Source organism: Xiphophorus couchianus, chromosome 10 (genome assembly GCF_001444195.1).
Source record: "Xiphophorus couchianus chromosome 10, X_couchianus-1.0, whole genome shotgun sequence".
Classification (NCBI taxonomy): Eukaryota; Metazoa; Chordata; class Actinopteri; order Cyprinodontiformes; family Poeciliidae; genus Xiphophorus; species Xiphophorus couchianus.
In genome coordinates, this window is record NC_040237.1 from 6,241,759 (window position 1) to 6,254,051 (window position 12,293).

The following is a 12,293-nucleotide window of genomic DNA, read 5'->3' on the forward strand; positions in this document are numbered from 1 at the left end:
GATAGAGAGTGTATCATCTAGAGCAGGGTTATGTAAACTTTTTGTACAAAAACATATACATGATTTAAAAAAAATCACTAAGAAAAAGTTTTGTTTCTCCTTGCCTGCTCAGTAACAAAGTAAACATGCAATATTTTAATTGAATTAAAATATTTATGATATATATTTTTTACAAAGATGTAAAAAAAAACAACAACAAAAAAAAAACAGTTTTGCACATTCTCTTATAAAAATATAGTAATCCTGTCTGGAATTTATTTTTATTGAACAGAAGAAATTGAGTTTATTATCAGCAAAACGTAATTTGTGTCACTCTCTTTGAAGAATCTACTACATTTAGCCAATTTTAATAAAGCAGATTTGGGTTCAGAAAAGTCTGCCAAAGGTTGAATAAAACTAAACCTTAAGGAGGAAACAAAATACCAGATTTTTAGGTTACAAAGTTCATGCTCCTGTGAAGCATTTCAAGCATCTTATGGCAATGAATGTCTTTTACAGAAGCCAGATGGGGAGAAGCTGCCCAATAACGGGCTTCAAGTGCCCCCTACTGAGCATCGCGAACGGATTAAAGGATTTGCAAAGCTCTGTCATAAGGCTGTCCATCACTGTCACACCTGCCTCGAATTTACAGTGCTGATGTCGTAACACACCGCTGTCCTGTTGTATAACTTCATCTGTCAAGTCATTCAGCTCCACATCAACACCTCGGATAATAAGAGTGAGAGACGAGATTCAAATCCACGACATTAGATACTGCAGATACCCACAGCCGCTCGCTCGCTGATGTTCAGGTTCAGGAATGTTGTTGCAATTCAATACAGCCACAATCTGACTCCATTCATCAGTAAGTTTTCCACCTCTGATTTATTGCTGTGGTTTTACTGTATTCTTGAAGAAAAGAAAAAGGATTTCTTGTCTGTCTCTTCAAAAAAAAACTCTCTGAATAGAGCAGAACCTGATATTGTCTCCTGCATAAGAGACAATGCGGCCTCTCTGCAGGATGCAGCGCTGCGTCTCGTTTGGCACAGACGTGGAGACAGGCTGTCTGAATGTCAGACAAATCAGCGCTGCTTTAGGCCTGTTTACATGTATGTGAAACAATTTGTCAGTCTGTGCAACCAGGTGACCACGGCCATGACCTCTTCCCTTTAAAGCATGATAATTACAGTTCAAGTTTTGTCTTTTTAAACACGTTATTTTTTTTTCATTTGATAAAAAGAATTCAGAAAATGTCCTGAGAGCAAAATGAAGAATAAGTTAAACTTGTTCAATTCAAGCCTCTCAGAAACAAACTTTAATTTTTGCTGCAAGAGACAACATCCACTTGTTCCACCAAACAATTTTTAATTGTGACTTTTTCGTTTTTATTTGCAAACTTAATCTTAGAGGTGCAATATTTTAGCAAAACAAAGTTTTTTGAAAAGGGATCTGTATATTGTTTTAAATCTGATACAAAAAGGATCTAACATGTTTGTCTTAATAAGAGAAGTGCATACAATTTGTTTTATTTCTTTTATTGTATTTCAGCCTTAGAAAAGAAATCAGACTTTTCTCAACAGTAATGGGGCATGGCTTGCTGAATTTAGCCAGGTTTAACAAATAGAATGCATTTGAGTACTTTTAGTCCTCATTACTATTAAATTCAACAAAAAACATAGTTAATGAAACACAAATACTTAATATATTCTTTTTTGTCAGTGAAAATCTAAACATTTATTAATCTTTTTATCCTGGCTGCACTGACGAGACAAATTTGTACCGTTTTTGATTCGACTTAAAATTGGTTTGATAATCTGAAAAGTTTAAGTGTGAAACAAAAATAAATAACAGAACAGAAAAAATCTGTAAGAGGGAAATCACGTTTTCATGTCCATGTGTTTACTTTAAAACAAATCATGAAGCCATGCAGCTCCCAGATTGTGCATTGCACACTGTTAAAATATTGTAGCAGCTTTTCTAACCTAATTCTGTTTTTGAACTGCATATCAATGCTGTCCCACAGAGACCAATGTTCTAACAGGATTCAAGCAAATCCCTTATATGCTCTTTGTTTTATTGACTTTCATATTGTTTTGGACTTTTGAAGACCTCAAACAGGAAATCCCTTATTTGAAAGATACTCTGATCTGCTCTTGAAAAAAACAAACAACAACAAAAAAAACTGCATATCCTCCCCGGTCTGCAAATTAGTTTATCTCTAGTCAAGAATTTTCTTTTCAACCAGTTAAGCAAAACCACTTGTTGAGTTGTTAAGAAATGACTAAAACTGCTCTATAAAACCACAAATTAAGGGTGAAGCAATGGAGATAACACTCCCACACTTTTCTTCACCCCTCTGCGTTAACTCATCACCTCCCGCCTGGGTGTCAACGAAGAGAGGAAGAGGCTGGCAGGAGATGGATGGGGGAGGTGTGGGTGAAAGGGATCACCTTGCCAAATCCGCTGTGAAGGCGTCCCCTCGGTGCACTTAGCGCCGCAGCCGGAGCCAACACGTAGCAGGGTGCAGGGCTCCCTGAGGCGACACTCTGGCTCTGGCCTCCCCTGCTATTGTCATCTGTCCATCTCTCAGCCTCTCCATCCTGCAATGTGCCTGGAGGAATCCCACTTCCTCCTTCCACATTCTTCCTCCCTCCATTACCCCCAGGAGGAGCGAGGGAAGTCGCGTTGAAGGGGACTCCCAGGAAAAGGTCAAGCGAGTATCAGTGTCCAAGTCTCAGCCACCAATAACATCATCTGTCAAGTTCTCGAAGGACGGCAATGAGATAAATTTCCCTTAAATCCAACCTACAGTTCGAGAGAAGACATCTAGTTTTATCTGCTGAATGTGAAAAGGGACAGTGACGAGAAGGAGATGAAGTTTTAGCCTGTCACCCTGATGTGATTGCAAATATGTCATCATACCGAGACAGAGTTGAGCCGGGCCGTTTCAGTGAGTGCACTGGTGGCAGGAAGATGTATGGACGTAGTAACACAACCTCTGAGAAGGTGAGGAGTGGGAAACTCTGCACTACCAACCTGTCCATCAGGTTAAAGCAGAAGAATAGGGGCCACATGTAAACATTTAAGACTTGTCAGTCATGTCTTCTCATGTGATTTAAACCCAGACTGGACAGTGACTCAGTGTTCATCTATATTTTAAAATACACGTACACTCAACTCAAACTGACTGGAAAAGGCAGACATCATACAATTTTTGACAGGTCAGTTAGGTTTTAATCGCTGCAGATTCTCATTCATTTATTTATGCAATGAAAAAAAATATATTTTGTTAAAACTAGATAACATAAACTGAATTAAAAGAAATGCAGTTGTTTATTTCATCTGCTCACTTGAAATCAACTGTTGTGTTTTAAATCTGTTACTATGGTGGACCAGAAGGGTCAATAAAGTGCAAAATACATAACACTTCAACAAAACCCACAATGATATTTATGCTAAGTTTATTGTAGCTTCTGTTTAAGGATAATTCCTGTTGTGGGTTTTTGTTGTTGTGTTGTGGCTTTTGTATTATTTTGACCCTAGTGGGCTACCATAAATTAGAATTTATGGTAATCCTATTTGTTGAATGATAGAATAATTTCATATTCAGATGTTTACCTATAATTTCCTACTGTTTAGCAGAAATGCATTATAAACTGTAGACAAAAGACAAAAACGATTGGGGCAACAGCAAATAAAAAAGTACAGGACTAAATATTGGTTCCCCATGGAATAGGAATAAACTAAATAGGGGTTTCTTTGGATCTTAAGTTTGTGCTGGATTAGAGAGATATTAAACTAAATGTTGGTTCCAGTTGTTCTGAGTTGAGTTTTAGATTTGTACGGTATAAAGCTACAGTAGATGTTGGTTCTCCATGTTTGAGTCAAAGATTTCAGGTTTTCTTCCACAAGTTTCTCACATTAGTTTACTGGAAATTTGTCCCATTACTCCTGACAGAACTGCTGTAACTCATTCAGATTTGTAAGACAGCTTGCACACGCAGACTCCTTTTCAACTAAATTTACTTAGATTGAGATGAGAGCAATCCGACTCGATGTTTATCTGAACTTAAAAATACACGTAGAACTCAAACTGAGTGAGAAAAATCATATAGTTCCCAACAAAGGTCAGAAACTCTGATTTTCTGATTATGGATTATATCTTCAGAGGTTTGTCTGACATATCCATGCTCCATAGGTTTTGTGAAACTTGCGAATAGACGTTCTCTTAATGGATATCGCTTGGGAACTCATTTGTGAGGAAAAGCAAGAAAAAGCACTAAGTCTTGGAGGAATTTCTTCCCCTTGGGGATCCTTGAGTGATGTTCATCTCCTCTCAGTCACTGAGGACTGAAACTGGAGAGCATGACGGACACTTTGAAATGTCTCACACGGGATCTTTCAGGTGATCTATTCATCAAAATCCACTATTGGAAGAAGTTGTGCACTCAAATCACAAAAGAAGAAAGGAGGAAAGAGATACATCTACAAAGCCGGCCACATTTGTTGGCACCTCTGGTTAAGATGCCTTGATGGAGGACCAAAAACGTCTTTAATAAATATTAAATGGGAAGAAATAGACAGGAATAAGTAAAAGGCTCGAATTTTGCAGAAAATATTCTCCATTAGCAGAGATTGAATTAGACTAAATTAGGCAAAGTTCCAGTAAGATGTAAAATATGCATTAAAAAAATAAACATTTCAAAGCAAATAACATGAAAAAAGAAGTTGCCAAGCAAAACCAATGCCAACATCACAACATCAAACCAAACGTCATATGATGCATATAGAAGGTAACTCAGTATAACTTCTAGTGACTCTGGGATGAACAACAAGTGGCTCAAACCTCAAATAGTCCTTAAAGGAGAATCTCTCCTCCCTGGTGTAAAAATGTGTAGAGCATCTTTAATATACAGAGAATAAAACAAGGATTGAGCATGTTTAGTTTTTCACATGATCATCACTGGATTAATTATTAGTACATCTTTAAATCCCTTTATGATAAATGTAGCTGACTCACTACTTGCAGTGACCAGCATGATAGAAAGCTGCAGAAAAGAGTGGCTTCTTAATTAAAAGAACTTGACAATAATCTGAAATGCCTTTGTTGTTTTCTGGAGCTACAAACACAAACTAGTTGTCTAGTTCTGCCGCTTTTTATCATGTTGTATCAGGTTTTGTACTGGAAGTTCATTGGAGCAGCCCAGCAGAGGTCGTCGTTCCCTGTCTTCTCTGTGCCATGCCACGAAGCAGCACAGTAAAATCTGAGATCTATGGGAACTATCGAGCTGGAAACATCCCCACTGATTTATTCCAGCATGAATCCTCAAACTCAGATATGGCTGCATGTGGAGATTTAGATGCAAAATACAGGTGAAGGCACTAAATTCGCCTTGACAGAATTCTTAAAATATGACAACATAACTGTCAAAGGATATAATATCAGATGGGTGAAACATACAACATGATATGACCCCTTGCAGCTCCTGGATTGGAGCCCAATCACCGTCTCTGGGAGGATTTCATATTTAAGTTTTTTTGAGCAGCACACTGATTCAGCTGGCGATTCCAAGCACTATTTCTTGTGCTGTTTGGAAGTTCTCTAATCCGTTAAGTGCGACAAAAACACTTAACAAAGGAATGCTTCTTCACTGTGCTTAAGCACAACCCACTGTGAAGAGGGTTCTACTTGCCATCAGCCGTCAAAATAATCAGCTCAAAATGTTGAAGTGCTGGCGCGGCCTCAAAGAGGTCATCATAATGTACGACAAAGTCAGAGCGTGTGAGCGGGGAAACAAGGCCCCGGCTATGAGAGGAGAGGACTGACCACAACACAAAACAAACATGCACAAGGAGGAAATGTATGATGCTAATATCAAGCAGAAAGACTTTCTCACCAATAATAGAAATAATAATAATAATAAAAACAGACATGTTATTAGATTTTCAGTTTTCATGATGCAAAATATTAATTAAAACAGATTGAAAAACATATCCAGATACTTAGGTCTTAATTTTGTGTTTTTTCAGCTACTTTATTTGTTTGTGTTAAAAGTTTTAAAAACTGTACACCCTCCAACTGACACCAGGCAAATTGTTTGGAAGGACATGGCTAAGTTAGCAGTCAAAGAAAAGAAATCAGATTTGCAAGTAAAGGTAATTATATATGGAGCTGAATCTATTCATTTATTTATTAATCAGCAACAGAAAGCAGATAAAAAACACACAAGACAAGTATTCACACACAGATAAAGATAATTTATAGAGACCAATTAACCTAAAAGTCACGATGGGAGAAAGCTGGAGTTACTGTTGTATGCAAAGAGAGAGAGCAAGATGCATCCAGAAAAGCTGGGATTCAAACCCAGGACCTTCTTGCATAAAAGTAACAGTGCTACCAATTACACTACCATGCAACCAAAAGTAAACAAAATATTTAAAAAAGTAACTAAACTAAAATCTCAGAACTGTCTGAAATTATTGGACTGCTGGGGATGTGAAGCAGAGCAGGGTAAGTCTCTCAACTTTACACACGATCAGAGCCAAGTGATCGTCATTCTGTTTCAACAGCAAAACGTGCATGTTTTCTTTTCTTTTAACTTTTATTCTCTGCATTGGAGTAGTTTTTTATTAGCATCTGATATTAGAGTTATGAAATAATCCACCAGAAGCCCCTGCTACGCTTTAGTCCAAAACATGCGTTTATTGCATTAATTATGAGCATGAGTAGCATGATTCATCTGTGGATCTCTTTAAAATGGCTACTTGTCTCTGAGGTCTGTTCATGCACTGCAGCAGGTGGTTCTTTTCATTAAAACCTAAATGCCTAATGACTGTGCTCTTCATTAAAGGCTATGCAGTAATATGGGTCTGAGATGATTACAGCGGTTAAATATAGTGATTGGATGAGGAATACGCTGCCATGTAATGAGAAAAGTTGATGAAGTTGGAGCCATTATGCTGTCAGTGCTCGTACCATTGCACACCATTAAAACAGCACAACTCTGCGCTTCATCCTCATTATATTTATTGCCTGGATTACCTGATCTAATTGTCGGATCAGTGTAAAGTCAGACATTGTTCCACATGTGCCATCACTGTGTTTTTGCTTTCAAGGACATTTATTTCTATGAATATTAGATTCTTAGAAACGGATCAATGTGGACAGTGTCTTGCACATACTCATGTTCTTCTTATTTTTTTCATGTAAGAGCTACAAACTTCAATGTATTTTATTGTGATCTATGTGATAGACCAGCAGAATATTCTAGCTAATTGTGAAGTTAACAAGAAAGAACTGCTTTTCCAAATAACAAGCTAAAATTTGTTCCTTTGTCCCCTCAAGTCAATGGTTTGTAGAGCAACCTATATCTGCAATCACAACCATGAGGGCTCTTTTTGCATTTTCTCTAGCAGGGAATCTCGTTCAGGGATTTTAAATTTTTCCTTAGTCTTGATGTAAAGTAGCTCAAAATCAGGAATGGAAAGCAACTAAGCATGAATTTTTACATCTTCCCTCACATTTATTTAGATCAAGACTTAGACCCACCCAGTTGATGATTACAATTCTATCGCAGTTCTGCCTGCATGTTTTAGATTGTTGTCTGGATAGAAGATGAACCTCTGTCTCAGTCTCAAGTCCTTTGTCAGAGTTTTCTTTCATGATTTCCTCACATTATTTTCAGCCATCTCTCTAATAAATCTAATTATTGCTCTTTTTATTACTGAGGAAAAATATCCCTTGAGGATGGTACATTTGAAGGACAAATATGCACTTCACAAATCATCTTCTTCTTCATGAAAGAGTAGCCTGTAGCAAGTTCTATTTGCATGTTACCATTCAGTAGACACAGCAAGCACATGCAATATTTTTTTGGGGGGCCAGATAGGCATGGTACATTGATATGGGTTATATCTAAGAATATTCATGGCCCAGTCAAAGCCCATACTCAAATCCAAATGAAAACCTGTGTAAGTCTTGAAATTAAATCACATAACAAAAATATAAACAAAAAGTGAAAACCATTATAATTAACAATCATAGCATCTACCGCTTGATCTCTACTTTGTGCTTGTCTGTCACATAAACACCCAGGAAAATACATTGAAAGTTGTGGCTGTCACAGGTCAAAATGAGACAAAGTTCAAAAGATCTGAAAACTTTGGAAAAGTACAGAGGGTAGACAGTGTGCTTCCTGTACAAATTATTCTCAGACATCAAGCAGCTCTGAGCCGTGAACTCAGTGTGTGTATGTGTACACACAAGTACCACTTTTATTGGGTGCAGCGGGTTCACGTTTGATGCCGCTCACCACAAATCCTAAACCGACATCCACTCATACATCACAGCATTCATGAAGGTCATTAATGTGAAGTCATATTCAAACAACCCCATGAGGAGGCGTCGGAGCTGTGGCATGCAGATTGAGGTCAAGAAGCGTGCCCCTCCCAGGTCTCGTCCCGTGGAAGCTCTGCCTTGCTGATCAGAATCTGCTGCGGGCCTGTAGGACATGTCACGGCCCATCACCCTGCAGACACACTGGTTCCTGACTGGGATCATCCTCTAGACTGGCAGACTACCTTCATAGCCACTGTTTAGCCCCCACCTCCCCTCCACTGTCATTGTAATTCTCACAAGCTCCCATTAGCATAATAATAAGAGACAGTGACACCTCTCTTTGAATTCTATCAGGTGGCCTGAAAGCGAACCGTAATGAAAGGGATAATTACACAATTCATAAAGGGCGGGGCACTGACAGTAGCACAAAGCTATCTGGCCGTGCCCTGACCCTCCTAATTAAGACGGCATGTCATCAATCTTGATGTCCTTGTCAGCGGCCGGTCCCTGGCAGTTAGAAGTAAATAAAAAAGTGTGTCTTCCAACACCTATTATAACAGTCCATTAGTTTTAGGGAGTGCCCAAGTTAATCAAAGTTTATTAACAAGGTTTATTCAGCTTTATTTTGGGATGTAACACAAGACCGCTTGTCTAAACAAAGATGTTAATCCACTGCTTATTCACATAAAAATTGAAATGAGGGGAAAAAATGAGCAAATATCACAAAAACCACAAACTTGCTTCACTTTTAAAGTGACATTAAAGGCTCTGTAAACATGATGATGGATATTTTACAAAATATCCATCATCATTTTTAAATTTTTTTCTAAATGTCACCATTTTTCTTCTATGGTGAAATTTAGGAAAGGGCTTTAATCAATACTACAAATATTTATTTAAACCGAAATGTTTTAAAAAATAAAAATAAAACTTTATCTAAACGGCACAGTCTGGAAATGCTAGTAACTACATTAAGTTATATTAATATAAATAAAATCAGTCTCTTGATCCATCAATATTTCAAAAAATCTCTCTGAAGGATGAAAATACCTTTTCTAATGCATGATTTTATCACACATTTAAAGATGGATGCATACACATATTTTACAAATTTAACATTAATTTCTTATTCACTATCAATAACTCAAATCTACTTCCTAAGGATTATAGGAAAAGAAACATTAAACAACACAGATATAGCAAAGATATTAACACTAGTTCTCTAACACCGTTATAAAGAGAAAAAACTGAACATTTTCTGACTTGTCAACTGCTTAACTTTTACCAACAATTCAAAAGGAAAGTGTTAAGAGAAGTGTTTGCCATTTGCAACGTCAGCTGCATCCAAGCCTTACATCACTGTACAATACAAAGCATTGCATGTAGTAGTAGAGAAAAGACACCACTGAACTCTAGATTAAGGGAGAAACATTTTCTGGAAAGATGAACTTGTCTCAGATCTGAATGAACATGTCTGATTTTTTTGCAGTTGCCAGGAAAAAAAAACTTTTCTGACTGAATTGTGTCAAGTTGCAAAGTTGGGTGATGAGATTCTAAAGTGGGGCAGACAAAATATAAAAATTTCAATACCCCAGCTTAAAGGGACTGGAATTGGACTCCACTGGAACAGAAGTAAGTTGTTGCCGCGACAAAAACAATCAGAACATGCCAGGTACACAATCTCACCCTTGATAATGCCCGTTGTGCTCAGGTTATTGCAAGCTTGTGCAAACTTACTTTCATGCTGAATAATAAAAAAAGCTTCCTTGTCAAGTGGGAACATGTCAACACACTTTGGCAGAAGATGTTGGCTCTCAGCTGCGCTATCAGCCTTAGCATTCTGTGGACGCACACAAACATGCACATGTACATCCTGAGTTCTGTCACAAAGCAAAAATGCCAGCTCAGAGAAAAAGGGAACTTACTTTTTTGGCGAGTTACTCAATCAACAAGAGTGACAAAAAAAAAAAAAAACCCTCTTGATTTTTGATCGAAAAAATATGGCGCAAGTTACAGAGAGTCGGTTATGTGGTTTCCTTCCACGCTGCATGTTGCATGTTTGTGGTCGACACAGAAGCTGTTTGGGGTTCAGAGACTCCAGGACCAGATCCAACACATCACACATGTTTCAGCCAGTAGCCGTTTCATTTCTGTTTTTCTTTCTGTGGCTCTCAGGTCTTATGAACATTTTGTATGCTGCAAAGAAACAGCGGCTATAATGAGCGTAATATAATGTTGAAAGCACAAACCATTTAACTTTATTAGATTCTTAAAGAGGGTGAGGATCTTATCAAAGTGATACATCTTAAAGATTAAAGCAGTTTTAAAGCCAGCCCCTCTTTAAACTCTGATAGTAGCTGCTTCAGAGGTGAGCCAGGGCCTTGAAGTGCAGGAGAGGGATTAATGGCAAGTACAATAGAAGCATGTGAAGAGGGGGGTCAAGTCGGATTCTTTAAAGACTATCATTTAGAGCCTTCAGCTGTGGATCATCAGGACCTTACATGGTGAAGTCTAGGTTAAGTGTTGATCAGACCCTTTATTTGACCTAGTGCGTGGGTGTGTGTGTGTTGGGGGTGCTTAATGGTTTGGGCCAGGGAGACTCGGCCTGTCTCGTCTCTCTTGTTTCTCTATTGGTATGTATCCCTCATAATAGAGCTAGGAGGCAGGAGGTCTCATTAGGAGCCATAGGGGACAGCTGGTTTTGGGTAAGAGTGTCTACCTGCAGACCATGGGGAGAATCTCTGCTGCCTGGTTGGGGTCACTTTTTCCGTCAGACCTGACTCGTTTCTTCATAGCCTACATTCAGCGAGGTACCAGAAACATCTCAGAGATTCTATTACATATTGACATGATAGCAGCATAAATCTGCTGCTGATTAACTTACAGTAGAATCTGCAGGTTGTATGGGGCCTTAAGCAGAATATGTTTGGGGGTCTCTCTTCCTCACCACCTCTTCTAACAGCGTTTCAATACAGATTTAGTGGAATCTGGCTGAGGAGGCCTAGAGTAATTGCCCGAGCTTAAAAACAATCACTAATAATTGCTGAGATATATTTGTGAACAATCAGAAAAAAAAACCATGACATCAGATTGAAGCAACAATAAAACTATGAAGATGATTATTTGTACTTTTACAACCTAACTTGCCAATTTAATCATAAGTTTAAATGTTAGGCAATTTAAAATATTTTGGTATACATATGCTTAAATTGTTAAATCAAATTTAACAGTTCTATAATTTTCAAACACATTTTTAAATTTTAGATCTATGTTCATATTATAATTCAAGTATTTATGGAGGCCCCTGAAGGACTATGGGATCCTACGGAGCTCCTTGGTTTGCTTATGCCTTGGGCCGGCTCTGAATGGTATTCTACATCAATTGGTTGGTGTGAGAGATTATTTTAGCTACTGTTGCCCTTTTAATGTCTGTCATCCAATCTTCATTTAATGTCAACACAACTGGCTTTCATTGGATATTTTTTTCAGACCTTTAAACCTGATTGTTTTGTGCAAAAATCATTTTAGATTAACAGTGTGTAAACTACTAATACAAGCATATCCGACACCAACAACCATGCCACAATTAAAGTCACCTAAGTCCCCTTTCTCCACCATTAGCAAGTCATCTTGACAATGTCCAGACAATGGCAGAAGAACAAATTGCTCCAGCTGGGCTGTATCTTTTAACAGCCGAAATTTCCTCTGATGCTGCATCTAAACTGAGAGATCCCCTCCTCTGAAACCTTCCAGCACTGACTGACGCTCATGCCACAAGATAGCTCGAGGATCCCCCTGAGTACCAAATGATCTCCTTCCTTTTGTCCCACTGAAGCTGGTAAAATAGATTCCCTCTGGGTAACTACTTCCTCTGTCATCTGTCGCCCCTTCCTGTCGGTGATGAGCAAGTAATGACAGCATGCAGGTGCTGCTAGACGGGTGGTATCGCAGCAATGCGTCTGCTGCAGGAACACAG